General features: G+C 37.8%; 1 long non-coding RNA gene across 1 annotated transcript; it reads left to right on the forward strand.

Annotated features, from left to right (window-relative positions):
• Positions 1–27,281, forward strand: LOC124261475. The gene is made up of 4 exons (XR_006894332.1): positions 1–111; positions 3,329–3,333; positions 16,154–16,165; positions 27,271–27,281. It is a non-coding gene; the product is annotated as an uncharacterized LOC124261475 (long non-coding RNA).

Raw genomic sequence — 27,281 nt, forward strand, 5'->3', positions numbered from 1 at the left:
TCGCAAACCAGTTGCGAATTATGGGATATCATCCGGGTAGTCGCGGGGTAAAAACAATAACAAAAGCAACAACCAGTCCCGGGGAATTGCTCTAGATCAGTGTCCCTTTCAGTTCCCTAAAAACGATAGTAAACGGAACGTTCTTTTCGAGACCCTACACTTAAGACCCTACACAAAGGCCAAACAAGGCCAAGAACATTGTCATGACTCTATATGTAGAGGGAATAGGACGATGACTACACGTGAGGGACGTGAAATATGACACGAAAATTGTACCAAACAGGAATGAATCACTGTAGTTGGTCCATAAATACAATATTCATGCTTTACATGTTTATTTTACCCTGCTGGGCATGTTTCTTGGAATTGCAACGTCTGAAATATTAATACATCAATCGATCTACGAAACAGAATACAGCCGTCCGGGAACATCAGAACTGAACTAACCAGCAATTACAACCGATGGCAATGCGGTCAGCATCTGAACTTATCGGGCAGATTATCTTTTATAATTGCTTGTGTGATTGTGTGCTTAGAACCAGATTGTACCACCCACATGTGACACATAAACCTGCATTTCCGAAATCCTGCAGATTAAGAAGTTTCCAGATGTCTTCTTGAAATAATAAGCTGAATATGAATGTGCCCTGTAGTGAAGTCAGACCGGTAATAGGTCCGGATGTATTTCCGGTTATGTGATATGTAAGCTGGGTTCAGTGTAATGTCGTCTTTTGAATACTAGAAACTCAACGAGGGGTCAAAACACAGATATAATGCAGAGAAGATGACATATGATTAAATTCCTTTAGCTGGTTGTCTGAGGAATAGATACGAATTGCATTGCAATCATGTTTCCATATGTTAACTGAAATACTCTATGAAGAACACTTATGAAATTACTTGTGTGTTGTCATACCCTAGTAGCTATGAAACTATAAATCACAGATAAATCCTCTCCTGGTCAAGTGTCAGTTGTTAGACCGCCTTGATATTGTTACAGTGGCGTGACTGCACCTTAAAACCGACAGACATGCATGGAGCTGATATGGGCTTCACATGCATACGTCAATAATTATTTTAAAATATCATGCTTTTTCTATCTAAGAACAATTCTATAAACCTGTCAGTTTTATAAAGTGTAAACATAATTTGGAAGGACCTATGTGGAAGAGCATACAATTCTACTGAAAAACAGCATACATATCTCGACGAGAGTGGTGGAATCTGCCTAAATATTTCCTGTATCGGCGTTTCCTGTATCAAGTCGTGTAGTTGGTTAATTTTATGACATATTAACAGATTATTCACAGTAACACTTTGAAGTCAAGTTTAAGCATCAAGTTTCAGAATGATTTGATGGACCGCCAGTTGAATCTTTGGCACTGTCTATGAACCGGGATGCTTAAACAATTTCCATACGACAGCTTACTAAATAGGCCAGAAAGTGAGAGTTGCGAAAGAGTTTAGATTCAGAGTGACAGAAACTGTTCATACGACTGCATGAAAAGGCATGACTCCATGCTTCCCAACTTCAATGTTCCCCACTTGTCGAGCGATATTCCTGCAGCTCAGACCTTTGGTGTCAACATCACACGATGACAATCGAGCATACACTTTTTACGGACACTTTTTACAAGAGCGTTTGATGAATCAAAAAGCAGTTTGAACAAGCTTACATCATTCAAGGAAGCAGTGAAACTTTCAAAAGGTAGATTATAGTTCGTAGTTTGTTTTAAATTTTAAAATTAGACGCATCTGTGACCAAATGGGTGTCAGATGGAATTCGTTATTTTGACTTGTTCATCATGTTTCCATGTCTGTTCAGGTGACACTTGAATTGCCTTTTTTGTGTGTTTGTGACAGGACCGGACAGGACATGCATTTAATAACCTGATATCATCAATACTTCTTAGTGATTCATTAGCGCACGTTTTATTACATAGTTCTTTGAGTTATGGACAGGGTATTGTTAAGCTTAGTCATATGTATCCTTTAATCATATCACGGCAGAGACCGTCCCTAATGGACATAGTACACCCACGTCATTATATCATCCTTTGATCACTAAGAAAATTAATGGCTGCGTGATGTGTCAATACACGAAACACCAAGATAAAATGTTTATAGCTCAGGAAGTAACATAAGAACAGTTCAAAGGGCAAATCGTGAAATGTAACTATCTTTGATAACGGCAATGTTCTAGGTTTGTTGAGTAAAAGAAAAAGAGGTAAGAGGGCAACTGGCACTACAAAATCTCCATCTGACTGTTTGAAACAAACATATATAAGTACATGTACAGACGCAAATATAAATCTGAAATATCAAAAGCAAACTCATCCTCATCCTGTACTTGGCGCACAAAGTACTTTGATGGTATGACATCAAAGGTGGACGTTCTGGTACTTCTCGATAAAGCTATGACATCAAATTCCTGGTGGCGTTCTGGTACTTCTCGATAAAGCTCAATTTTGTGACGGAGACCACCTCCTCCACACACTGATTCCTTTGTGATCCCTGGCTTTAATAAACAAACAAAAAAACACTCAAGCAAAGCTGTCACATATCATTTTTTTTTGCAGTTTTGGGGATCCGCACAGCATACATCCGGAACATTGCTGAGAACATTGCACTCAGCAATATTCCAGCTATATGGCGGCAGTCTGTAAATAATCGAGTCTGGACCAGACAAACCAGTGATCAACGGCATGATGATCGATGTATGCAGTTGGGATACGATGACATGTGTGAACCAAGTCAGCGAGCCTGACCACCCAATCCTGTTAGTTGCCTCTTACGACAAGTGTGCTAAGCCGGATCTACACGGGTCGCTAACATTAAGGCAACAGTATCGTTTATTTTCCATTATTTGGGATATAAGACTTCTGTAACCTGCATGTAATGCGCCGAGTTTCAATAATTCATCCATACAATGTTCATGGCTTTATTGTCTTTTACGCCCAATGGATTTTGTTTTGGGAGATAATCGAGAAGGGCGTCCCCGGCATTAACGTTCTAGATTATCTTGTGTTCAGACCTACCTCCGCTTGTTTGTGCTATTCACTATTCTCCGAAAGGTGTCGTGCCTTATACTCAAGAGACTATGCATCAGACTGAAGGAAAAAGGTTTTTTAGCGTTTGTGGAGCGTCATAATGTACTCTTTCGCACAATCATTGTAGTCAGTTGACAGGCCAATTGTCTCGTCGGCTTAGAACAGAAGCCAGGCAGTTCTGTTCCTTGCACTGTCAGGGAATTCCTCCCACTAGACATTGTCGGTTTGCAACAGTCGATACAAATTTCCTTGGAATATCTAAGAAACCGTTAGCGTAGAAAATGTTAGCTGCGGCAACATAAGACAAGATACGTGTTAGAACATGGTAGTTTTTATGTGGGAATGTCCCCAAGGACAAATGGATTGATGCAAGTATGTAAATATTTACTTACCATTTATATTGCTCTGTGTCAGTGCATGTATGTGTGAACTCTCTCTTTGGCAATTACGAAATGTACGAGAGAGTTCACACATACATGCACTAACGCGGAGTAGACCTTCAGATGTTCAATGCAGAAATCTTTATTTGGAAATTATAACTGACTATTACCCTTGACGGCTATGCTCTAAATGTCCGTATGTACATTGTACTTGTATGTAGATTTGTCTTATGTTCATGCATGAATTAGGAATAGTGTTTGCCACCATGATATTTCGTAATTGCCAAATAGACGGAAAACAATATTTACTAATTAGGTAATTGATGAACCTTTTTTATTCATGACATGTAGTGATGTAACTGAAATATTGTTAAAAGACATTGCTTGTATACATTTATAATTTTATTTGAATTGGTAATGGCCCCTCTATGATCTATATGAAACACTCTTAAAATATAATAAGTATTAAAAGGTAAAAGCATTTAATCAGGCGAGAGAAACAAATCTAATATGTTCGGATAAATGTTTGTAAGCGATCAATGGTAACAAAAGTGTTCTCTGACATGCCGATTTGCAATGGCTTCAGTATATCTCTTTTACAGCCAGCTAATGAGAGTGAAATTAATCAACGGGTTAAACTGTACTGTTAGGGTGGATGGGACATCAACGTTAATTTTCAAACCGATTTTGCGTGGATAATTTTATTGCGTTCTTATCCCATGAGGCAAGAAGTACCCTATGAACTTTTGTCATAGCCGAGTCAATATCGGTGTGGTCGACTGTGAATGTCTTCCCTAAGACCTTTGGTTCTCATATAGAAAGACATGAAGGTGGTTCTGACACTATGAGGACCAGATAGGTAAATTAAATAAATAATAATATTATATGCATATTTTCCGTACTGAACATAATGTATGCTCAAAGAGCTACAATATCAAGATGAAGCTAAATATGAAAAAGATTAAAAGCAGTTTTAAGTGCATGAAAGATTAAAATTGTCTGGTGATTTAGCTAAAATGTTGTAATACGTTCTAAAAGGATTTTTTTTTTATAGACGTTTGAAAACTTCAGTGGTGAAAGTGTTAGCTCAAGTGGCAGTAGGTTTCATAGTTTTTTAGCTCCGTAGATCGGAGACCTAAGGTTTTGAGTTTTCAAAGTGGGATTGTCACCATCACATTAAAAGTTCATTTAGTTTGGCTAAAACAGTCAAACTAATGTATCAGTTAACTTCTTTGAGAGGCATTTTAGAAGTTGTATAGTGATACAAAGAGTTGTAACATGGAGAATGAATATCAACCTTTTAAATTGTACATGCTCACTATGCAGCTATGTATATATTCTCTATGTTACAACTCTTTGTATAACTTGCTTTTTAACGGTGTTAGTACCTACACCGAAACGTCGCACTCATCGCAATAAAGAAGTTGACTATCCATAGAACTTGGTTTTCCTTAATGTATCAGTGTTTCAGCCCAAGGGCGTATAAATATAAATGGTTGGTGAACGTCATAAATATGTAGTAGTATATTCGTTATGCCGTCTGTTGCAACAGTCTTATTAAATTTTCTTCCAAAATCTCATCGCGTAATATGCTGATTTCACAATGCACTAAAATATAAAGTGCAGGATGATTATCGTTGAAATAACACATGTACACTATAACTAATCCATTATATTGGTAGTGACAAACGTGTATTAAATGATTCGAATGTATAAGCACCAGCGATGCCACAAGATGGACACTTAACATATGTACACATTATATGACGTTGTTGCAAGTTCATAAACCTTTGAGCTGAGTGTATTCATTTACTAAGACATGACTGAGCCTTGTTACAGGCTGTTTAATATGCAACAATCAGTCACTCTACTTCATAGTGTGCTACAGAGCTGGATTAACAGCGTAATTTAGCGTGGAATAAAACATTTTTACCGCAAAACACGGGAACAAAATGTCGTTAGGTATTTTTGTGTCTGCATTAAGGAATAAGAAATCTTACAAGCTGACAGGCAGACAGACAGACATTTTAGTCCGTACAACATACTTTCAATTTAAGCGTGAATCATCTTTTTGAAAGTTCTTTTTATTACAAATGCACATGAGCACGTGGAGATATTGTTGAATAAGTCAGTAGCTGTTAGTTTGATGGCATATTTACTTATTCCTTGTTTGACAGTACAACCAATCTGATTTAACACTGAACACGTCATAGGATGTAACGAAAACATACACCAACACCACTGGATGAAAACCGTAGCCACACTTTAGATGTAAATTGGCAAGGGACACTAATACCTCTGTAAGATTGAACACAGTTCTGAATAGTCGCAAACAAGATGCTATCGAGCACAATGCCAATAACAAGCTTAAACACCACCTTGTTCAATCACTGGAATCGTAAGTCTGTGACATTTGGGGAGCAAAATAGCAACTCAAGCATTGTTTTGGACCAACTGATGTTGACAGTGGTCTAGACTATCGCATTTCTCAGCAACGAGACATCCTGTTTATAGACCAAGACCGTCTGAGTTTATCTCTCTGTGTGAATCTTGTCTATAGAGACAGAACACAATCTTCTTAATAGGCCTAGGAAACGTAAACACCTTATTTGTCCATCTGACACACGTGGAGAAGCCTGAGGCGATTTGTTAGCTGCGAGTCGGTTTCTTTTCCTCTGTCGCCATCAGTTCCTCCTAAATATATACAGGAATTACTATTAAAAGGTTTATTCTCGCTATATGTTAGACCAAACCAAACGTTTTCCATCTAACTTCAATAGAAAATTCAACAGCTATTTCAAGAATACAGTCTTGCTTTAAAGCAGCAATCAATACAAATACAAGTACAGGATACGTAGCTGAACACATCACCCCAGATCAGCTGCTTAACATTCACATTTGAGAATGATCATCATGAAAGACAGCACCATATTGCAAAACATATTAGTCGGTTTTAATTACTGGATGGATGCAGATTTAACAAAATAAATAATTTCATACAAAATCATCTAATCGCAGCTATTAAATCTGCATTAAATCAAGACTGATTCCGTTCTTGTGTCGTGGAAACTGTATTTACCATAAGAAAACCAGACACTTGGTATATGTGGTAATGTGCAATACGGCTTGTGCTAATTGTTGCAAATCAGCAACAAAACATCCAAATACTCAGCATACTAAAAAATATAATTGAGAATCTGCCAAACTCTTGGACTATAGGTTCCTGTTGTTTTTGCCATTTCAGTATTTGACATAATTAATATACTCGAAAGTTGAACCAAAACACACTCGGTAGTCTAAATGGCAATGTTGATGTTAAGTATCCAGTGGAATAATTAGTCTTTCAATGTGTAGTCTGCTGGAATCTCAATTCAACAATGTGTTTATTGCTGGTGTTCTCGGTATTCCATATTGTCACAGAAAACACCGTCTTTTAAAACAGTATGTGATTTGCTGGATATAAACAAGTTTGGACGGATTGTAACAGTCACAGAAAGTCTAAAAATAAGTGTATATGTAACAGTGAATGTGTCAAATCAGGAAATGTGTAAATTTCCTGGAATATTTAGGAAATGTGTACATTTCCTGATTCACTCAGTAAATTACACATTTCCTGAAATTTTCAGAAATCTTGCAAACTTCCTGATGTGAGAGCCTGATTTTTTACACACTTCCTGATATGAAATGTTTACTATCTCAAATAGTACAGCTTCGATTTAAAGGACAAACAAAATCATCAATTTACACGAACTCATTTATTGTGGCAATTCAATCTTGAATGACAACGGCTATTACACTTAAGTCCTGCTCTGTAACATCTACATTTGTTGGTTTTGCACTGGCTTTGGGGATAACGAGGCTTGCCATGTACCATCAACAGATCTGGTCACATAACCTTCAGCTCACTGATGACTGATGCGGTAAATTCACTGCCGTTGTCACTTTGTGGAATCTGTGGCGCACCAAACAGCAAAAATTAATATATCCATCACAGCAGAAAACCCAGCGAGTGTGAACAGGGGCTTTATCCCGACATTGTTTCATATGAAACCAATCATCGATCTTTTTCGATGAACCGCAGAAGAAAGAAGAATGCTGTTCTATTTTGTCCCCAAGTGTTTCAGATAAACTGATATTGAGGCATTCATGGTTTTGACCTAATAATTAGACCCATCACACATCACACGCCTATTGTTAATCTTGTGAAAAGAGTTAATCATAATCAGCTCAATAAACAAATTATCATACAAAGGGTAAATTTCCCAAAGGAGTTGTATTCACGAACCAAACAATCACGCTCACAAAAAGAAAACAAAAATAAGCCTCATTGATTATAATAGAGGTAGATAATTATGTATGTTACTTGGACATGTATGTTCTTGTTTTACCATTGTAATAACTAAATGTTAATGTACAGGTAAATATCATGAATCAGTTGAAACAGTTTGGTCACCTCATCTCATCATGAATACGTGTAACAATATTTGGTAGTTTGATCTATGCTGTAATATAAGACAGAGGAATTAAGTAATTCCTGGAGATTGGTAGAGTAATCGTGTAACTTACTCAAGCAGAGGTGCACATTATCATATCTCAGTACTCGTATGGAAGTGCAACTTAACTTTAACAGACATTCGCCCTGATATTCAGGGTCACCTTTATGTCTACCTGTGGCGACACTCAGAACATCTGTTTGTCTACACACCTACCTGTTACTTGCATCGTATACAAACTATCATCGCATTTTTTGTACTGCTATATGCTGTGCTCGCATCAACAGAAGCTAAAGAATGTCAAGTTATGCTCGATTCTTTTGATAAACATTGTAAACAGTGGTGTCATGGTATAAACATATCTGAATCTAATGTACTCTGTTTTGGGAGTATTAAGAGCGATATTAGAACTACGTTACTGTTAGATGAGCATAGATTAGAAAATGCTGATACCAACACATATCTTCTTGCTGTATTTAACCGTAATAAGAACCCAAAAAGAAAATTCCCTGAGCAAGAGACTAAGGAGATTTGTCATAATTTACCGATCTCTTGTTTAGTACGTCTGTTTGACGGTATGGTCGTGTCAGTTTTAACATATGGTGGTGAAACTTTGAACTTATATATAGTTTAGAACAGATTTAAAGTAACATTCAGAATGCCTCATGATTACATCTCAGTGTTGTATTCAAAACAAGAATGGTTTGCTTTTTTACCGACTTCTGAATGGCATAAATGTGAAGAACATATTTTATCAAACTGGTTTTGATTACATCAGTGATAATCAGCAAACTAACCATTATTCTTCTCGTAAAAGGTAATATTCACGCTAAACTTAAACGACATAAGTACACAAAAGTGGCTATCTGATAAGGACTGCTGACAAAGGGGTTTACTTATAACTGTTTCAAAAATATTTTACATTTTCAGCATTCCTTATCCGTACTTAGTAAATGTCACTGGCCAGCTTTTTTAAAATTCAGATGTGGAAATATGCCAATTGAAGTTGGTGGGTGCCATACTGGGTGGCAAGACTGTGTAAATGAAAGGCTGTGTAACTGTGTGATCAAATTGACCACGGAAATGAATATCATTATTTGTTTTTACAGTTTACAAACAGACTATTTGTTTATTTTACAAGTTGTTACAGTTTCCTTACCTTTATTTTATACACAGATTTACATCAAATTGATATTTCATTGTACATCTTATAGCTCTGTTTGCTCCTGAGTGTTATAAAGGAGGAGGGGTGGGAGAGAGACAGTGTGTGTGTGTGTGTGTGTGTGTGTGTGTGTGTGTGTGTGTGTGTGTGTGTGTGTGTGTGTGTGTGTTCCTAGAGAATATCGTCTTTGTAATTTATGTAACTCCCATGCAGTGGGAGATGAACTCCATTCTCTGCTCAAGTGCATGCGAAGCTTTACAATTGTATAGACAAACATATTTACCTTCTTACCTGAATTCAATTACCTTATGGAAAGTCGTCAAAATGTTCACGTCTAAACACGTTTAATCTTAAATATATTGCTGTGTATATTAAAGCAATATTTAAGTCCACACAGATACATTAACTTCTGATGTTTTGGGGTGTGTTTTTTATTTGCCATCTTGACATGTTCATTTCTATGAATATTCTAATTTTGTATTCTCATGTACCACCGTTGGTGGTGTTTCGAGAACTAAATTGAAAATTGAATGTGTCCCGCGTGGTGTTTCTCTTTGGCAATTGGCATTTGCATGTAGATTACTATTTACGGATCATCTCCATGCTCGGTCTTTAACATTGCACCTACCACCCATGCAATCATTCGCCGAAACAGACAACTTGCTGCATTAAATACAGATGGGTGTTCTATTAAAGTTACTCCGATTACTTCTATGTACAACTCTCTGGGAATATGAGTGTACTAGAGTCATTTGGTGGGAATCGAATTCAGAATGATGCTTGTGAACATTTGAAAACGTTATACTCAAGTGTTTACGATAAAACAGAACGCGGAAGACTGGCACACAATTGTGGTTCGATAAAGATCTAATCATGATTCATGGTTCTTGCACTGGAAATCTTACATTGTACACTCTGCGTGGTCTTCATATTGTACGTAGTGACCTGTGTATTAAGTTCAAGTCGCATTTCTGCAACAGTTGCTACTTTTTATTAATGCAAAATGTGACACCCTCGTTCAACATGAAACTCAACAGCAATAATGACCTTCCAAGGCGTGACGTTTTAAGGCATTTTCTTGTCACTTCATCAGAGGATGAACGGATGCCAAGTAGCCCTCAAACGTCTTGACAAAACTAAAAAGGTAATATAACCATTGAATGAACAATGCTTGGATGAACCTATTTACAGTGTGATAGCCTGGCCTCCCTTCAAAGGTTAGCTCAAAATGAAACGAGGGTGGGGATTTCCTTAATGGGTGCCATGTCCTCAGAATGATTTTGTGTTGACATCCTTGAATAGGAATATCAAAGACTGATATTAGCAAGTAAAGGTTGTAAAATGTGCGAGAAGGCCCATCAGACGAGATGAATGCGAAGGCATCTCTCAAAACGACCCTAGAGGCTTAAGTGACAAGTGTGTCAATTTTCGCAGAGTAGCTTGAAGGTTCATACAGTGAGGGTCATCAACTTCAGGTTGGTCAAAGGACATCGCCTTGATTTAGAATGAGTGTGGTTTTACGTCTCTATTAACAACATTCCAGCAGCAGCACGGAGGGGGCATCTGAAAATGGGCTTTTGTCAGTGTACCCATGCGGGGAGTGGAACCAAACTACAGACGAGGAAACGCATTAACCACTAGGCTACCCAGTATATCCACATGTGAAGGAACGAAATTGGAGATACAAATTCTGAGAAACCTATAACAACATAAGCTTGACGATGCTGATGCCACCATGTGTTTGCGAAATAAATGAATATATCGTGTAAAAAAAACTGGCATCAATCAAAGAAATGTGATACCAGGAAAAACGTCGTGTTCTCCAAAATGGATTCCCAGTGATTGATTATTCCAAAGTAATGAAAATAAGTTTTCTTGATAAAAGGCACATCCGTTTGAGACAAAAAATATAGTTTGCAAAATAACATCACGAAAATAAGAAAACACGCTCAAGCTCAAGCCCCTTGCCTTTGACAGGAACCAAGAGGGTGAAACTTCTAAAAGCATCCAAAGCGAGACATACTTTGAAGTTGTCTTTGAAAATTAAGTTTATGTGGGTAGCAGCTATCGATATGAGAACTCCCTGTGTGTATCTAAGAACGTGTGATAGGATTAGGATATTCGTTTTCAAGTGCCAAAAACTTTATTGCAAACATCACAGAAATGATCAGAACAATCTAAAATGTCACGAGCAATCAGCTGGTGTATCCAGCGTGACCACCTGGCCCTCATTTGTCGGCTCTTGCAATATAATTAGATACCTGAGACCGCATATCCCTTCAGGACAGGACGTTGTGGCACATCCATTGCCACGCGTTAATTTCTAACTTTAAAATTAAATTAAAGGTAACCCAGATATCTTTAAGTTAACAAAAAACATACAGACTGAAACCAACTAACAGCAAAGAAGTGTTATACAATAAAGAAGCTCATTTTAAAATTAAATAGGTTCAGAAATGAATCCACATTACGGAAGAATAGGTGCAATGACTGCACAGAATAGAGTGGAAGAACACAATTTACACTTACAACGGCATCATGAAATATAACAGCAGTGGTAAGAACAGTTAAGTGTAAATTAGTAGCAACACCAACACAAATAGGTAAAACTTCCAAAATAGGCTGGATTTCCTGGATATGATTGCCATACAATCGCTGGTCCTGATGTGGTGTGGTTGCAGATTTCTTCCAGAATATTCTATCCGCGCTGGATTAACAGATAGGTGTTCTTGGGGATTCCATATGACCATGACACCAAATGCACCTGTTACAACTTGAACACTAATGTTTACATCCCATAGTAAGTACATTCCTGATAAGTAATTATTGTATAGCATAATGATGTGAACATCTACTGAATGTTAAAGGTCACATGCAACCAAAAATACAAACATAATTAAAACACAATGATCACTTATTCATGACATATAATATACATTGCTGATTATGAAAAACAAATAAACAAAATTATAAGCGTACAATCGCAAATCAAAAGTGCAATATTTTGTACTTGGGTTTACTTCCCTCGAAACGAAGCACCCGGAGACCGAACCCAGTCAGAGCGGGTGAGTGTGCAGTCAAGTGTAACGAAGGTTTTCATTTTCTGGTTCATTTGCCGATACACCGAGTGTGTGTGTATATAGAGATGTTCGGTTTTGTAAATACATTATTTCAGCATTTGCGCTCGAGATGATGAGATGATGCGTGGCTCGAAATTGTCGTTCGTCCAAGTACAAAGCAGGACTTGAAACTGACAACCTGAGTTTGCACCGGTTTCCGTCCGATCCAGTCATCCGAGATAAATGAATGCAGTTTGTTTGCAACTCCACAGACATAATAACATGACATGTGTACAAGTATCACACCAGCCTGTCTGTGTAATTCAATAGTGTGACAGAGACAGAACTCAGGTGCACGAGCCATAAATCAATGTATTTTGTTTATGGTGTATAGCCTGATACGTTTCAAGTTCAAATTGCATGTGGTCAATGATTGAAGCTGTGTATTGCATATTGTCATTAGCAGATAGGCAGGCAGACACATAGGTGTCAATAAAACAGACATTGAGTTTTGTCTGTGACAGAGACTGCTTATCACAATCAACATATTTTTCTATGTTTCCATAGACATGTATTAAAACATTTCAGTTTTCAAGCTGAGCAATTTTTAACAGACAAATTAGTTCTTCTAATGTTACACTTTCTTGAAAAAAAGCCAAAAGCAAGATGTGAAAACATATAAGAAAAAGTATGGGACCAGTGTATTTTTATTACTGCAGACCAAAGATGCTTGTAATCACAAGAAACATCTTTTGTTCTCCAACTTCGACCACAGCGATAATCCTTGCACGCATCACGTGCTTTTTTTTTACGAGTCGCCTTCCCGGTTCGAGCCGCGCGAACCTAATCACTGCGCATGCGCTATGGGCGCAATGAAGCACAGCTGTTGAAACAACTTTTCACCCCAGCGCTGGGGTGAAATTAGTGAATCGTTTGAACTCCGATTTCGCGAGGTTTTTTTAATCGTGTTATTTTTCAACTTTATAAGTTGAATTTGCATTTTTGACAATTTGTTACTCCATATCGAAAGGTATCAGAATCTGCAAAGTTGTGTTTTGCGTTGTATGTGATCTTTAAGACACCCCAAAAACTATTGGAGATGACATGTCAATGTCCGACTCTTTTCAGAGCTACATTTTGAGTTTTTCGGTTTCACTTTAGAAATATAACAGATAACAGTTTTAATTAAGTAGTTTAATCACGGCAAGACTGACCACGTCACTGACACAGACAGACGGACAAGCCTAAAAGTTAACATGTCAGTACAGCTCTACCGTAAGTATCATTCCAAGAGAAACTGCCAATAACATCTCTGAAACATGTAAATGAATGTTTGCGATTTAATCGTGTGTCTGTTTACACCGTTAATTGTAACTAAACCTTCTTGGTGCATGGATTTTCTTTTTGAAAAATATATTTCAACAAATACAATAATTTTGCCCCGACTTATTCGAACTATTGTTGGTTAATGGGATAAAAGTGACATGAAAGAAATCCGTTGGTTGGATTACAACACACATACTATCCTTCCCACATGTATATTGATCTAGTTTTGAGACGTTAAATTAACCCGTCTACTTAGAATGGATCTGATGGTAAATAAAATCAATTTTCAATAGCTTTTGATTCCATTGCCAGATTCCGAATTAGTGTAATAACAAATCACCTTTTTATATACTGCACCTCAGACATGTCCGTTTGATCTCTAATAGTGGTATACCCGTGTCATGTTTCTTTTTACCTTTTTAATACAAATCAAAAGGACACCCCCTTTTTCGTGATGTTCTTCAGTTGTCAGTTTTTACAACCTGAACAATGCGTCTTAATCGATTTCTCTCTTCTCTCAGACACGAGTTCCCGTCACAGATTGGTATTTTTTAACATTGACCTCATTAATCACTTTCTTTTCTTTAGATCACTTACGATACACAAGAAGCTCACTCACCTGATCCATCACCTCTACGTTTTTTTATAAGAACGTGTAATGTATATTAGGGCTCCCTTTCCGTACATCGCAGTTGTCACAGGACAAGCCAGTTGTCTTGTTGATGGAACCCTCTGGATAGACAGCTGCTTTCTTTCACCATGTCTTTCTTTTTTGCAGAACAAAAAGAATCACTAAGAGGCAAAAAGTAGACTCATTGGGAGTAAGAAAGATACATAGTTTCTTATGAGGGTAGGAATGAATCTCATAAAATATCAAATGACTGTTTCTTGGTCAGCAGTGGCTGATGTTCAAGTGAGTGAGTGGGTGAGTTTAGTTTTACGCCACCCCCAGCAATATTCCAGCTATATGGCGGCGGTCTGTAAATAATCGAGTCTGGAGTTGATGTTCAAGAATAGTTTGGTGAAAGTTTAAATAAATGAGACAAATAGTTGTCATAATTTTATGAAATCTTTGCCAAAGGTGATTAGTCCAATGCAGGATTCCGATCAAATGAGGTAGTGTTGATATCGTGTTTTGCGAAGAGGAGTCACCCGTCAAAAACACGTTCATTAGAAGGATATCATGATAAAAGTCAAAACAGAGAATGTGTCTGAGATCATTGTAAATCCACAACGCTCATGAGAAGTTTCACCTTTTGGTATTTTGGCTTATTTAGTACACTGCAATGCAGAGTGAACCACTGGTTCAGAATTATTAAGGGCTTCTGATATAGCCGAATGAATCACTCACTCCTGTATCTGACCATGGGCTTGTATTAGGGTACAGCCATGTTATTACATTGCCTATCAATACCCATTAACCGAAATTGTTAGATATGGGGGATTCCTTTATAAATTAGGTTCATTTACATACGTAAATACGAGTTCAGAGTTACTATCTCCCATTAACCTAGTGCGGTCTTCAATTGGAATGACATCAAAACCACAAATGTAACAGCACATTGAAACTACACACTAAAATCAAAACCACACTGTTGTTGGACATGTCGTCCCAAGGTTTCATCCCTAATTATCATTCGTTGCTGATCGCCTCGTTCATAAAGGTACGTGGCATTGACACTTGAGAATAATGAAAATGAAAGCCTTGCTAAGTCAACCCTGTCGTCATCGCCTTGTAATCCTTTCGGAAACAATGACTGGAATTGTGGAAAACGTATTCCAGTTTGGAAATACTTCTAATTGTATTTAGTAAGCTCTGAAACACTGCTGTGTCTAATACAGTGGCGAATACACATACAATATTTTGTGGGAACGAATTGCGTCCACTTTACATTCTATTTGACGTTATAATCTGTTCTCATATTGTGGGACCGTTGAAGATCCGGGCTAGAATTGATCTTCAGTAACCCATGCTTGTCGTAAGAGGCGATTAACGTGATCGGGTGGTCAGGCTCGCTGACTTGGTTGACACATGTCATCGGTTCCCAAATTGCGTAGATCGATGCTCATGTTGTTGATCACTGGATTTTGTGGTCCAGATTTGATTATTTACAGACCGCCACCATATAGCTGGAATATTGCTGAGTGCGAAAGAAAAAACTCACTCACTCTCATATTGTGGAGAAAACAATATTTTGAAGATAATGTCTACAGATAATTAAAAGAAACAATGAAAGAACATTCCGGAATAAGTATGCATACAAGATAGGCTGATTACATTTATAAATTATAGTTTTAGTGAACATGGAACAATGGGAGGACCTTGCTGATGACCGTTCATGATGGAGAAGCACCCTGACTAAACAACTGATGGCATGAGAGGAGAAACTGATAAGCGTAGCAGAAGACAAACGGACCCGTAGAAAAGAACGCTGCAGCGCAGACAACGCACAGACAATCCACAGGTGCGACTTGTGTGACAGAGACTGCTATTCGCGCATCTTTAACCACAGGTGTTCTAGCAGGGCAGACAAGTGGGATCAAATTCATGGTCATCACTTACGAACGGATGCCAACAACAGTTTTAGTAATGATCAAGGATTTATCTTTATATTTTATGTTTTGATTGTGGGTAATATGGCAATAACGCGTTTTCTTATAAAGCGCAACAAGACATGCGCAGGTCAATACACATGTATATTGTACATCAAAAGTAAGTGGCTGAGATATCAAAATAATGATGCGATGAGGCTGTTCTGAATGCATCAAGGAAGAGCTCGGGAACCAAGGGATTCACATTTCCATATGGGAACAATCTGAAGTGTGTCACCTAATCGCTGGACCCTTGATGGCTGGCGCAAATGTATGTCATAGAGACTAAGTTGACTGGGTACAACTTACATAATTGTACGTGAGGGTTAGCAACTTCACGTGAATGCATACTACTCTTTGCAAGAGGCAGGAATTGGGGGATCGTAACACTTTGGATATGTGTCACAGTCCTTGCCGCAGTGTTTAAAATCTTTTAGAACCTGCTTACCTTATCTTCATGTCATCCCATTTGCAGATTGTTACAACGGGATAGCCTTGACTAGTAATGTTTTCTATAGTGTTGCTTTGGCATCTACGGTCAGACAGTGGCGTATGGTTCCAATGTCCTTCAAATGGTAGCAACAACTACACTATAAGTAGCTGAGATGATATTTCATAGAAAACACCGAAGTCTTTGATGATTGGTCACAATGGAATGTCTGCTTTCCAACTGAAAGATACTGTGTGTGAGGCTTGTGATGTCTGGAGGACAGCCAGATGACAAAGGAGTCGGTCTTATCATCAATCAGTTCCTAGACACACAGACCTTAACATCGGAGATGCAGGCTTCCATTTTCCTTACATGTATTAACATAATTAATAGTAACAAAACCATTTTCATAGTCATAAGTAATTTCTATATGTTGTGTCTTTGATTTACTATTAAATTGTGATGACACAGGGTGTTCTCATACTGTCTCAGCTGTCTCAAGGTAAGTAAATTATTCACCTGTACAAAACACGGGAATATAATTATAGTAAGGTCCTTGTCAAAGAGCAAATGAATGATATTGTGTCGGATTGTATCTTTTTCGCTAATGCGTCAAATTTGGACATCACCTACACTTAATCAAACGGAATATGGCTATGGACAAGCGTCGAGTAAAACTCTTTCTTTTCTGTATGATTGTTTGTTGTTTAACGCCGCACTAAGCAAAATTCCAGCGGTCTCCTAATAAATCGAGTCTGGGCCAGATAATCCAGTGATTGAAACCATGAACATCGATTTACACAATTGTCATACGATGACATGTGTCAACCAAGTCAGTGAGTCTGACCATCCGATCCGGTAAGTCGACTCTTACGACAACCATGAGTTGCTGAAGCCCTATTTTTCTAACCAGGATCTTCACGGGTCTCCCTTTTCCGTACCTCAAGAATGTAAAATGCAGATGCCAAAGTAGCAGCTGGAATACTGCTCGAGGTAAATCAAAGCTGGCTATTCAGAAATTTGGAATCATCATTCTCGGCAATCCTTATTCAGGATAGTTTTTGTCACACTCAATATTTATGTATAGATCTAAACATGAAACAGATGATTCGAATAAAAAAATCCAAAAGAATGTTATCAACCTGAAAAGAATGAATTTCCTGTGAAGTTGCAGCAGTATCTTGAACTATGTTAAAAATGAGATTGATGATACGTTTAACAAAACACGATAGAAAAGTGTTTCAAGCAAACATGCCGTGATGGTGTCAATATATCTTACAATTGCGTCTTACTAGACGGCACTGCGTCTGCCTCGTATTGATCCCTGTGTTTTAACTGCGGAGTTACTAATCAACCAAAAGAAACAGATGCACGCCATGTTTTACAATAATGGAGGCGCTACATGTTGTCATAGATGAACGACGTGCTGGTAAAACGATTTATGTCTTTAAACGGTGGTTATATCAGCCTGTTAATTAGAAACCGTAAAAGCATGTAGATAAATGTTGCTTTGATGAATGACAATTTGAGCCATTAATCACAGATTTAAATGACCCTGTCTGTCTGCAGGTTAAAACAGTGAACAGCATGACGCAAGTAGATCCGCATTTTAAAACAGTTTTCTGTGTTAATAAAGCGCGAATGCCTTAGCGGTTGTGCATTCTCTGACACGCTGACGAAGCTGTCGAAACAAAATCATTGATTACATAGAAATTTAAACTCACTATGTATATAGCACTGTATACAGTCGTTACACTATAATATTCAATTCAAAACTGGATACAACCTGCTGTATGATAGCATGAGAACAATATGTTATAGACATTCTGCCAGACATTTCTTCAAGAAATAAATTCTTTGTAGCTTGCTTCCTTCTGTGTGTCAATTTGGGACTTTGCTCTGCCTTCATTTAAAGAAAAAAGCAGTTAACTACTCAGACGTAGTAGTATGCTCAGTATACTTGATTTTATTATGTCAGGCACAGATGGTCATTACAAGCATCGGTCACTTTGGTGGACATGAGGCTCTCCCTGTTTTCTGGCTTCATTGAATTTTACAAACCATTTCGATGAAACTTAATAAGAGTAGTGACAATGTACGACACTAGTCGCCTATATAATGTCCCGTCCTGTACATTTGCTGTGGTTTTTCCCTATACAAAATACTAACAATAAACGTATTATGGGGCGGTCGTATTTTGGTCCAATCTCATCAGTACATCTATTTCTTCCTGAAAGAAATTTAAATCATTCATTACTGCATTGAAGGATTTTGTCTGAGGGAAATTAAGACAGTGGATTGATTTAGTGACTTAATTTCTGTTTTCATGACTGTTACATGATAAACCTTCACTTGCGTGTGTGTGCCAGGATGAAGATGCTTAATTCCCTTGCGAGTATTTATGTAGGTTCAATTTATAGTAACAACAGTAAGAAATTGAGTCATTATAGACATTTGCTGGTGACCTGCAAATGATCCTAAACACACGTACTTCTTTACCAATTGAATTTGAAAAGAGTCATTAAGGAACCAATGGCCATGGAAAGATGTAATGGTATCGTAGAGATTAGGTTATGGACCAGGACCAGAAAATACTCATTGCTTTCCCACGAAGGTCTATATTCATTGCAACAAAGTCGACTATATTGAGTCAGTAATAAAACGATCGTGGAATTTTAAATATTAATTCAAGGATATATTTTAGCTAAATACTCTTTTCACTCAAGGTTGATAGCATTTCTTCTGTAGACGTTCTTGCATATTAAAAACGTAATCTAACCGTCTAGTTAAACTCATTTGGCTTTTTCATTGTCAGTAGAAAATAGATGAAAACAGTTCTTATTCTGAAATAATGATCTTGCCAAGCGAAATAAGTAAGCGGTTTTGTTTTTGTGTATTTCGGGGGAATAGAGCAGGCATGTAATGTTGGTTGTGTTCGTGACAGAAACATGTATTTGGTTGTTCAGAACTCGAAACTGCATGATATAAAAACAGTTTATTCCAGTGAACTTTAATCCTCAAAATATTCCTTTCACGCAAGTAGAATACATATTTCCAGGAAACACTGTCAATGGTCTTTTAGTTGGTTTTCTTTGGTACGTTTATACTCTATATACAATAAGTTAGAAAGCTATTTAACACACGCTATATAAAAGGTCTTGATACACAAAACCACAATCGGTTTCAAATTATATTGATGTTATACTTTTCATTTCTTTAAGTCCCATTCAAAGCGTGAAAAGAAACGCAATGTTCCAGAAATTTTATTATAATACATGTTGTGCATTGAACGTTTTCCCGATTCGGGTTGTTTCCTTTGAACAAATGATGACAGTGCACGGAGAAAATACTCATTGTGTTTCTAAGGGTAGTGTTCCAGTGTCATATGTGTTTCGGCATACCATACGTTCAAGAGAGTTTTTGACATCTGTTTTTAGACTGTTAGTTGCTCATCTCAGTTGAATACCCCAAATGGACAGAAGGACCCAAAGGATTTGAAGGACTCAAGAGCTTGTATTGTTTTGTTAGGAAGTGCGTAATTGGTGAATGGCACAACTATTCTCGACGCAAACGTGCGTAGTGAAATGGCTGAAATGGCAACGGGTAATTTGCTCCATCTTCCAGGGTAGTCGTTGGTATGCAGTAGAAGGTATTTCTTCTAGTTCAAACCCATGATTATACTCAATTATTTTAAAAATCTCGCTTTTGTACATAATTCCAATTCAGGCTGCTCTCCCTGAACAAAAGAAAGAGATAGAGACATTTTGACCGATTACAAAGACTACACAGGGATCAACATGGCTGACCACATATTTCCCTTCAGCCGCATGCCCTCTCTGTCTCTCCCCCTCCTGCCCTCATATAGTCAAAATATATTACACGAATGGATGTTGTATACCAGATCTGTACAAAGGTCATTTCCGGTTGAAAGTCCATATTCGGTATGAAGGTCGTGTAGACTGACCCCAATGGCGGTCAGAACAGCATGACAAGTCATAGTTCATTCCACAGGCAAAGCTATGTAGTAATATTATATACTACAAACAAAGAATATGGGAGCATCCTAAAATTTGATAGAAATATATAAACTTAAACGTGGTGAGGTCATTCATACTCTGAGGTAAATGCAACTTTTTGTGTGCTGAAAGGGTACTTTAAATGACATGTGGGAACATGCAGTGAAGCAACTGATTCAATATTCGTTGAGTTTGAGTGAAATGAAACATTGTCAAAAAACAGCGAAAAACGAGGGTGCTGAAACACTCCAACACCAAACACAACAGCCCAGTGCATATGCAAGACTGACTTCCCATGCAGCTTGTGGCAACGTTTCCTTTAAAAGAAGCTACAGACAATATTGAAGCCTCACAGCTTCTTCACCATGTCATAGCGCAGACGGTTAAGTGCCCACGACAGAAGCAGGGCCACTGCATGGTTACAGGATGGTGAATCCAAAAGAAGTGTTGCTCGCCGTCTTCAGGTGTCTCCCTCTGTCATTCACAGACTGAGGGACAGGTTCCAGGCCACTGGTAGAGTACAGGACAGACCTCGCTCTGGAAGACCCAGAAAAAAACATCAACGGCAGATGACCGAAATGTTGTGCTCCAAGCCCCTCGGAACGGACTCACAACTGCCAATGCCCAGTTGGCACAAGCTGCAAGGGAAGTCTGTCTTCCACATGCACTAGGCCCTAGGGTTTGGGCGTTTGAATAAAACATGGTTTCAGCACCCTTCTTTTTCGCTGTTTTTGACAATGTTTCATTTCACTCAAACTCAACGAATATTGAATCAGTTGCTTCACTGCATGATCCAACATGTCGTTTTAAGTGCCCATTCAGCACACAAAAAGTTGCATTTACCTTAGAGTATAAATGACCTCACCACGTTTAAGTTTATATATGACAATCAAAGTTTAGGATGTTCCCATACTTTTTGTTTGTAGTATACAATAATCGATAGGTAATATTACTAAAACTGTGACTGAGATGTTATGTTTATACATATCCTATATAGCCACATAACGGATTGAAACTAGAATAATCGAATACTTGGCATCGAAAATTCGAGATATATGTACAATATGTTCCTGTCACGTGTATCAGGGAGTTTGATATCAACACGTATTATATCCTGGAATGTCATTGCATTCATGTCTAAATAAGTATACAATTCCATGGCTAAATATGTATACAATTTAATGTTTTATGAGATTAGAGGGATCACTTCATAATGGTACATTTCACTGTTATCTTCAGCCTTAAAGGTGCGTATGGTACAAAGTCATCGTTCATTTACTTAAACATATTTCTGCTTGATTTTGCAACTAATACATTTGTTAACATTCTAGAAATCTGCACAATATATCCTCTGTGAACCTTTCATCGCTGTTTGCCCTTTGATATAAACTGTGTAGTTAAACTCTATTTTAGCATTCCTCAAATAACCGTCTGAGGTTATTTCTCATTAATTCCTAAATACATTTATTACATTTTATTGTAATGTGTTAATGACATTTAATATTGACTTATGTCAGATAAATATATTTCCCAATCTATGGTGAGAGAATGTGTCAACATTGCCAAGATTTGGTAAATGTTCAGTATTCGAAATCGTTATAGACCGCCATGCTCCCATGACCGTCAAACCAAACCTTTGCAAAAAATACAAAAATACGAAATTGCAACATAGGTGGAAGTACTAAATCACGCCTTGCCACAATACGTAGGACTGAAATATCACCGGAAACAAAAAAGGCATTGACATTACATACGAATGGCAGCATACCATTATTGTTCTTGGTAGTGTGGCGTGAGAGCAAATGTCTTAGCTTCATTAGACTGAACAGGTGTTTTTTTTATTCCCGTCTCTTTTCCTTGGTTGTTTTACACACCCTCTGATTTCAGTATCTGACATTATCCTCGATGCGACTTTGATCTTTTGTGGTATGATCCTTACCTTTCTAACAAACCACGACATACGGTTCCTCGTTAGCTTGTTGTAGGAGTTTCGTGAGTGCTGTTAACGTCTTTTGGCGTCTGTATATCCGCTGCCATGGCCATTCTTTCCTCTCACAAAGTAAAATATTGATGTTTCTCGCGATGTTAAATCAGGTTCTATGATACATCGAATACTTTGCAACCATGAGATATATGCATTGAACGTTACAGCCGTTAGATATAATATGATTTAGCTTCATGAAGTTTGTTTCTTTTCAGTTATTTGCAAACTCCGAGAAGCAGGGGAGTGGATTATCTATAAGGGAGTACAAAACCTGGTTAACACAATGATCACTATCCGTCTTTCTGTCTGCCCTGCGGTAGGTATGTATGACCTAGGATGACACTGAAGTTCATCGTTTGAGCTGATAACGATATTTGTTGTTATGAAAATGAATGCTTGCCACAACGCAGATAGTTATATGTGGACAATGAGATTGTCCAGTACAAAATCTTGATCCCTCTATCAAGAATGGAACGCAACACCTCAAAGTCAGATTCAACGTCTGATACTGTCATTGAGGATGAGGGTCAGGGATGAGTTTGCAATTAAGGGAGGGTACACTAGCTATTGACTATCAGTGCAATTATTGATACTTATGTGATTTCATGAGGATTAAAGCTTCAGTTTACGTGAGTGTGCTTTAGGGGTTTAATCGACTATAATCAGTCCGGTGTTTAGTCTATCGGGAAACCGTCAATTGGACTCAACGATATGACTTCTAACCATCTATGATGGTGCTTAAATTATCAGTTTTCGGTGAAAGAATTAAAACATTCGTGGAACGAAAATGAAATCCTGCGTTCACGTTTTGGCTACGACCAGCTGTGTCCTCCTGGTCCATAGTCTAACTCCAAACCTGTCTAGCGACAGCCCTAAAAACATTGAACTGAGAGTAACATGGAGTCTTGATGCTGCAAATGACGAGACCGTTGACTGAAGCTGAATAAAGCTAAACGTCGTGGGCCTGCATCAATTCCGGCTTTCCTTCCTGAAAGTCAGCCATGTCGTTATACATGTATATCTGAAAAATTCTCAAAATCAAACTCAATCACCAAGAGATATATAATTTATAATCTTAGCTGATTTCGTCTCACCCGGGCTGAAATGCCTTGCATAAATACTCTACGCCAAGCTATGGAATTAATTATTCAAACTTGCAAGTCCAACTCAATGGAAAACGAAAGTTTGCTACTCGACGTGTAGCTCTGACGGATTTGCTTTCTAGAAACCTGTTCCATTGGCTGTCTTTCATATCAAGCGATCGTAAATAGCAACGTTAGGCAAAGTGGACGTGAAGAATCGTCTGACAAGAGCGGTAAGCTATTGAACACAATAGGCTTTTAGAGAATGATTGATCGACACTGGCACCAATGATTTCTCTTTTGTTGTCGCGACAAACGTTAATTGGTTAAACGATTCTTGTAATCCTCCACAGGAACTATCAATCGATTTGTGTGGAAGACAGAGTCCTTTTCTTCGGTGATTTCATCATTCTCTAGCCGAGTTTGCAAGTCGACGTGTAAGAAGGAAACTGCTTTTATGAGAACAGCCCTTTGAGAAAATTGTCTCCTCTACTGACAGATTTGAATCCCAGAAAAATAACTGGATTGCGCTTTACACGTTTCTAAAAGGTGTGGATCATGTTTCAGTGTCAAACGGATGCGTCTCCTGGGCAGCCGAAAGGAGAATATCACAGCCATATAGAGATGAACGATATCTGTTTGAAACCTATTGAGATTTTCATGCACAAAACATACTCAAGAACAAATAAGACACTTGTTGGTTGGATGCATTTCGTTAACAAATCATTAACTGGAAAAGGAGTTCTCATATTTTTAATAGAAAATCATACATCTCCTCAGCTTTGCACATGGAAAGTTTTGTTGAAAGTTTGCTCTGGAATATGTCCTTGCGTTGTCATGACAGATGAATCCAAGGGCAAATCTGAAAGGCATTATATTTAATGTAAACATATGTATATGGAGTGAAAGTGATTCTTACATTGCGTTTGGCTGTAAATTCACTGTGTGTATGTATAAACGTAGATGTCGGTTAACGAATGTAGGGAGCACAAGTCTCTGTGTGAAACATTATTGATAATAGGCCCCCTGTTCCAACACCCAATGCCCAATAACAATAATCGTTCTTTTCGTCATTGACGCTTGTTTTTCATGAGGCACCATTTGTTGCAGGCAGACATAATAACAATAAGGGCATCTGTAAATAGAGATTATTAACCTCGTGTGTTTCCGTATCATTAATATCATATATTAGGAATAAACATTTGATTATGCGAGCCTTTGGCGAGCATAATACATAATTCTCTCTTTATCATATGATGTCATTCTTAAAATTACTGTAAAAAAGAAGCAAATCGTACGTGAATCTATATGAAGAGAATCGAGCATTCGCGTAAGAATACTTAGCGGTACACCAAGGTGAAGGTCGTTCATGACGGCGGCATATGGTTGTGACTAGTTGCTAATACAGTGCAAACAAAACTCAAGCATAAAATTAGATCTTTCTGTCTAAAAGGAACAACAACACCGGGCAGGGAGTTCCTGGCAGTGTTTCTATTTTCATTTCGGGTAATCACATCATCAATATCAGTTTCTGCTACCTGACGGAATCGATTCGTCATCTGCATTGTGATCGATAGATCGAAATCCTTGGTTGGTACTTTTCTTAGACGATTGCCTTTCAGTCGTGCCTCACAATCCGTACCTTCAATTTGCCGAAGTACTCCGTTTCATGTTTTCCAAAGTCAACTACTGCAGTAACGACTCCAGAACCTCAGTCATCAATTCTTACAGATTCACCAATTTTGAGAATGGGGGCAGCCATGTTTGTTTACTAACAATGTAAACTCGTGACGACGTCATCAATAAAATGTTAAAACGTTTTAGGATTCGCATGGCGTGTATGGTGTTTTGTGAAAGTAGTTCGTGGATTGACGTAATTTGCATAGTTGTTGTTACGGTATAACAATATTGCGTCATATTCTTATTCATTTCTTTGTGCTGGATCATTGTTCATGACATTACTTTCGCACTTCATGTTAAAAAGAACACCTGAACGTCGAAACTGTCTGTGATGAAAAGTCCGTCGGCTCTGCTGAGGCGAGATAATTTTAATTCAAGGGCCGACAGTTATGATATTTCTGCCATAAAACCTTTAAGCTGGACCAAACATTCTTTTATAAAAACAGGACCATAGTCATACTTCACAATGTATGACGCAATACATAGACAGACAAAAATACAGACAGTCACTCACACAGACAAACAGACAAATACCTTGTTTTATGTACAAGGATATACATATTGGTGTATTTCTTCTTTTCCTTTATTACACTACGCCCAGCTATTTTTTATCATCTGGAATTAAAGTGATTTTTAAGCTCGGGCATACAGTATAAGCGAAATTGTATTGTTAATACTTCTGAACATTATGGAAAGGTTTTCTATTTAACATAACATCGTGAACATAACATTATAGGTGAATGTGTGTGAGAGTTTAAGAACTATAATAATATGTGAAGTTTTAAAATTGTATTCACATCGTTTTGCCAAGTTTCCCTTATTTGTCATAATAGGATGTTGGTTCAAGAAGATGTATGATGTAGACTTGAAACCACAGCAATAAAATTGCCATTGATAAGTACTATCTGTAAACAACAGAGTGACGTCGCAGATGCTTTTCAAGTCATGTGAATAAGAATTGAAGCCAATACTACAAAAGCCATACGATGAGTTGAAAGCCTCACGCAGACAGGGAAATCTTTTAATGTGGGAAAATCTTTTAATGTCGACATAAGATGTCATAGACAATCCTACAAATATTGAATTAGTTGAGCAAACTATTTGGCAGTCAGTTAAATACACAGGCATCTGTGACCTTTGCAAAATGGATAAATCCGAGGAACGTGAGGATAGTCGAGTGACGTAGTACTTGCAAGCCAGAGGGATTAACACCAAGAAGCCATCCCTGAAGACACGCTGGCATCACAAGGGGAAATGAGTGCATTGCAGAGAGAACACATGAATCATGTTAAAGTAGAACTGGGGTATTTTGTATCGCCCCTTGCATCTATGATAACACGTTTATTAACTCCAGATAATGGTCGGTCGACTGAAGGAGATCTCTCGTTATCAAGTATCAAGGTCAGTGCCAGATATACAACAGAATAGCATTAGTACCCATGTCCTTCCTCCAGATATTTATATTACCCTGTAGGCCAATGTTGTAAGATGACCTAGATGCACTGATGGGCACAGCAGCCTTACGAACGCCTTTTCATCTTGATGGACACAAAATATGACAAATGTTTTCTGGTAACGTAATGTTATCTTACTGCACAATATCGTATGTTTTCTTTGGCTATCAGTGAAAAATAAATTTTGTACACATTTCACTTTTTTGTGTTTGTTATTGTGATATTCTTAAAACCATATATGTGTCCCTTTAACGAGGCTCTCAAAATACGTCGAAATGGTAAGACATACAATAATGATGCTTTTAAAAATAGTCCTGTCACCACATTAGCACAAATGTGATTCTAAATATACCATGTATTAAAACTCTTCCCACGGAGTGAAATATGTACGAGGATGATAAAAGTGGATGAACAGTATGTTCTACTATCCTCATCCGTGTGTCACAGTCACATCAGCATATTACTCACGTTTCAGAACATGACGCTGACTGAATTTAGATTTCTTTAACGACGCCTTTTCAAATAGGCTCAAAGATCGATTGTGCAGTCCAGCTTCATGCAGCTATCAACACT

This window comes from Haliotis rubra, unplaced genomic scaffold (genome assembly GCF_003918875.1).
Source record: "Haliotis rubra isolate DU_JTF1 unplaced genomic scaffold, ASM391887v1 Scf8, whole genome shotgun sequence".
In the NCBI taxonomy this organism is placed as follows: Eukaryota; Metazoa; Mollusca; class Gastropoda; order Lepetellida; family Haliotidae; genus Haliotis; species Haliotis rubra.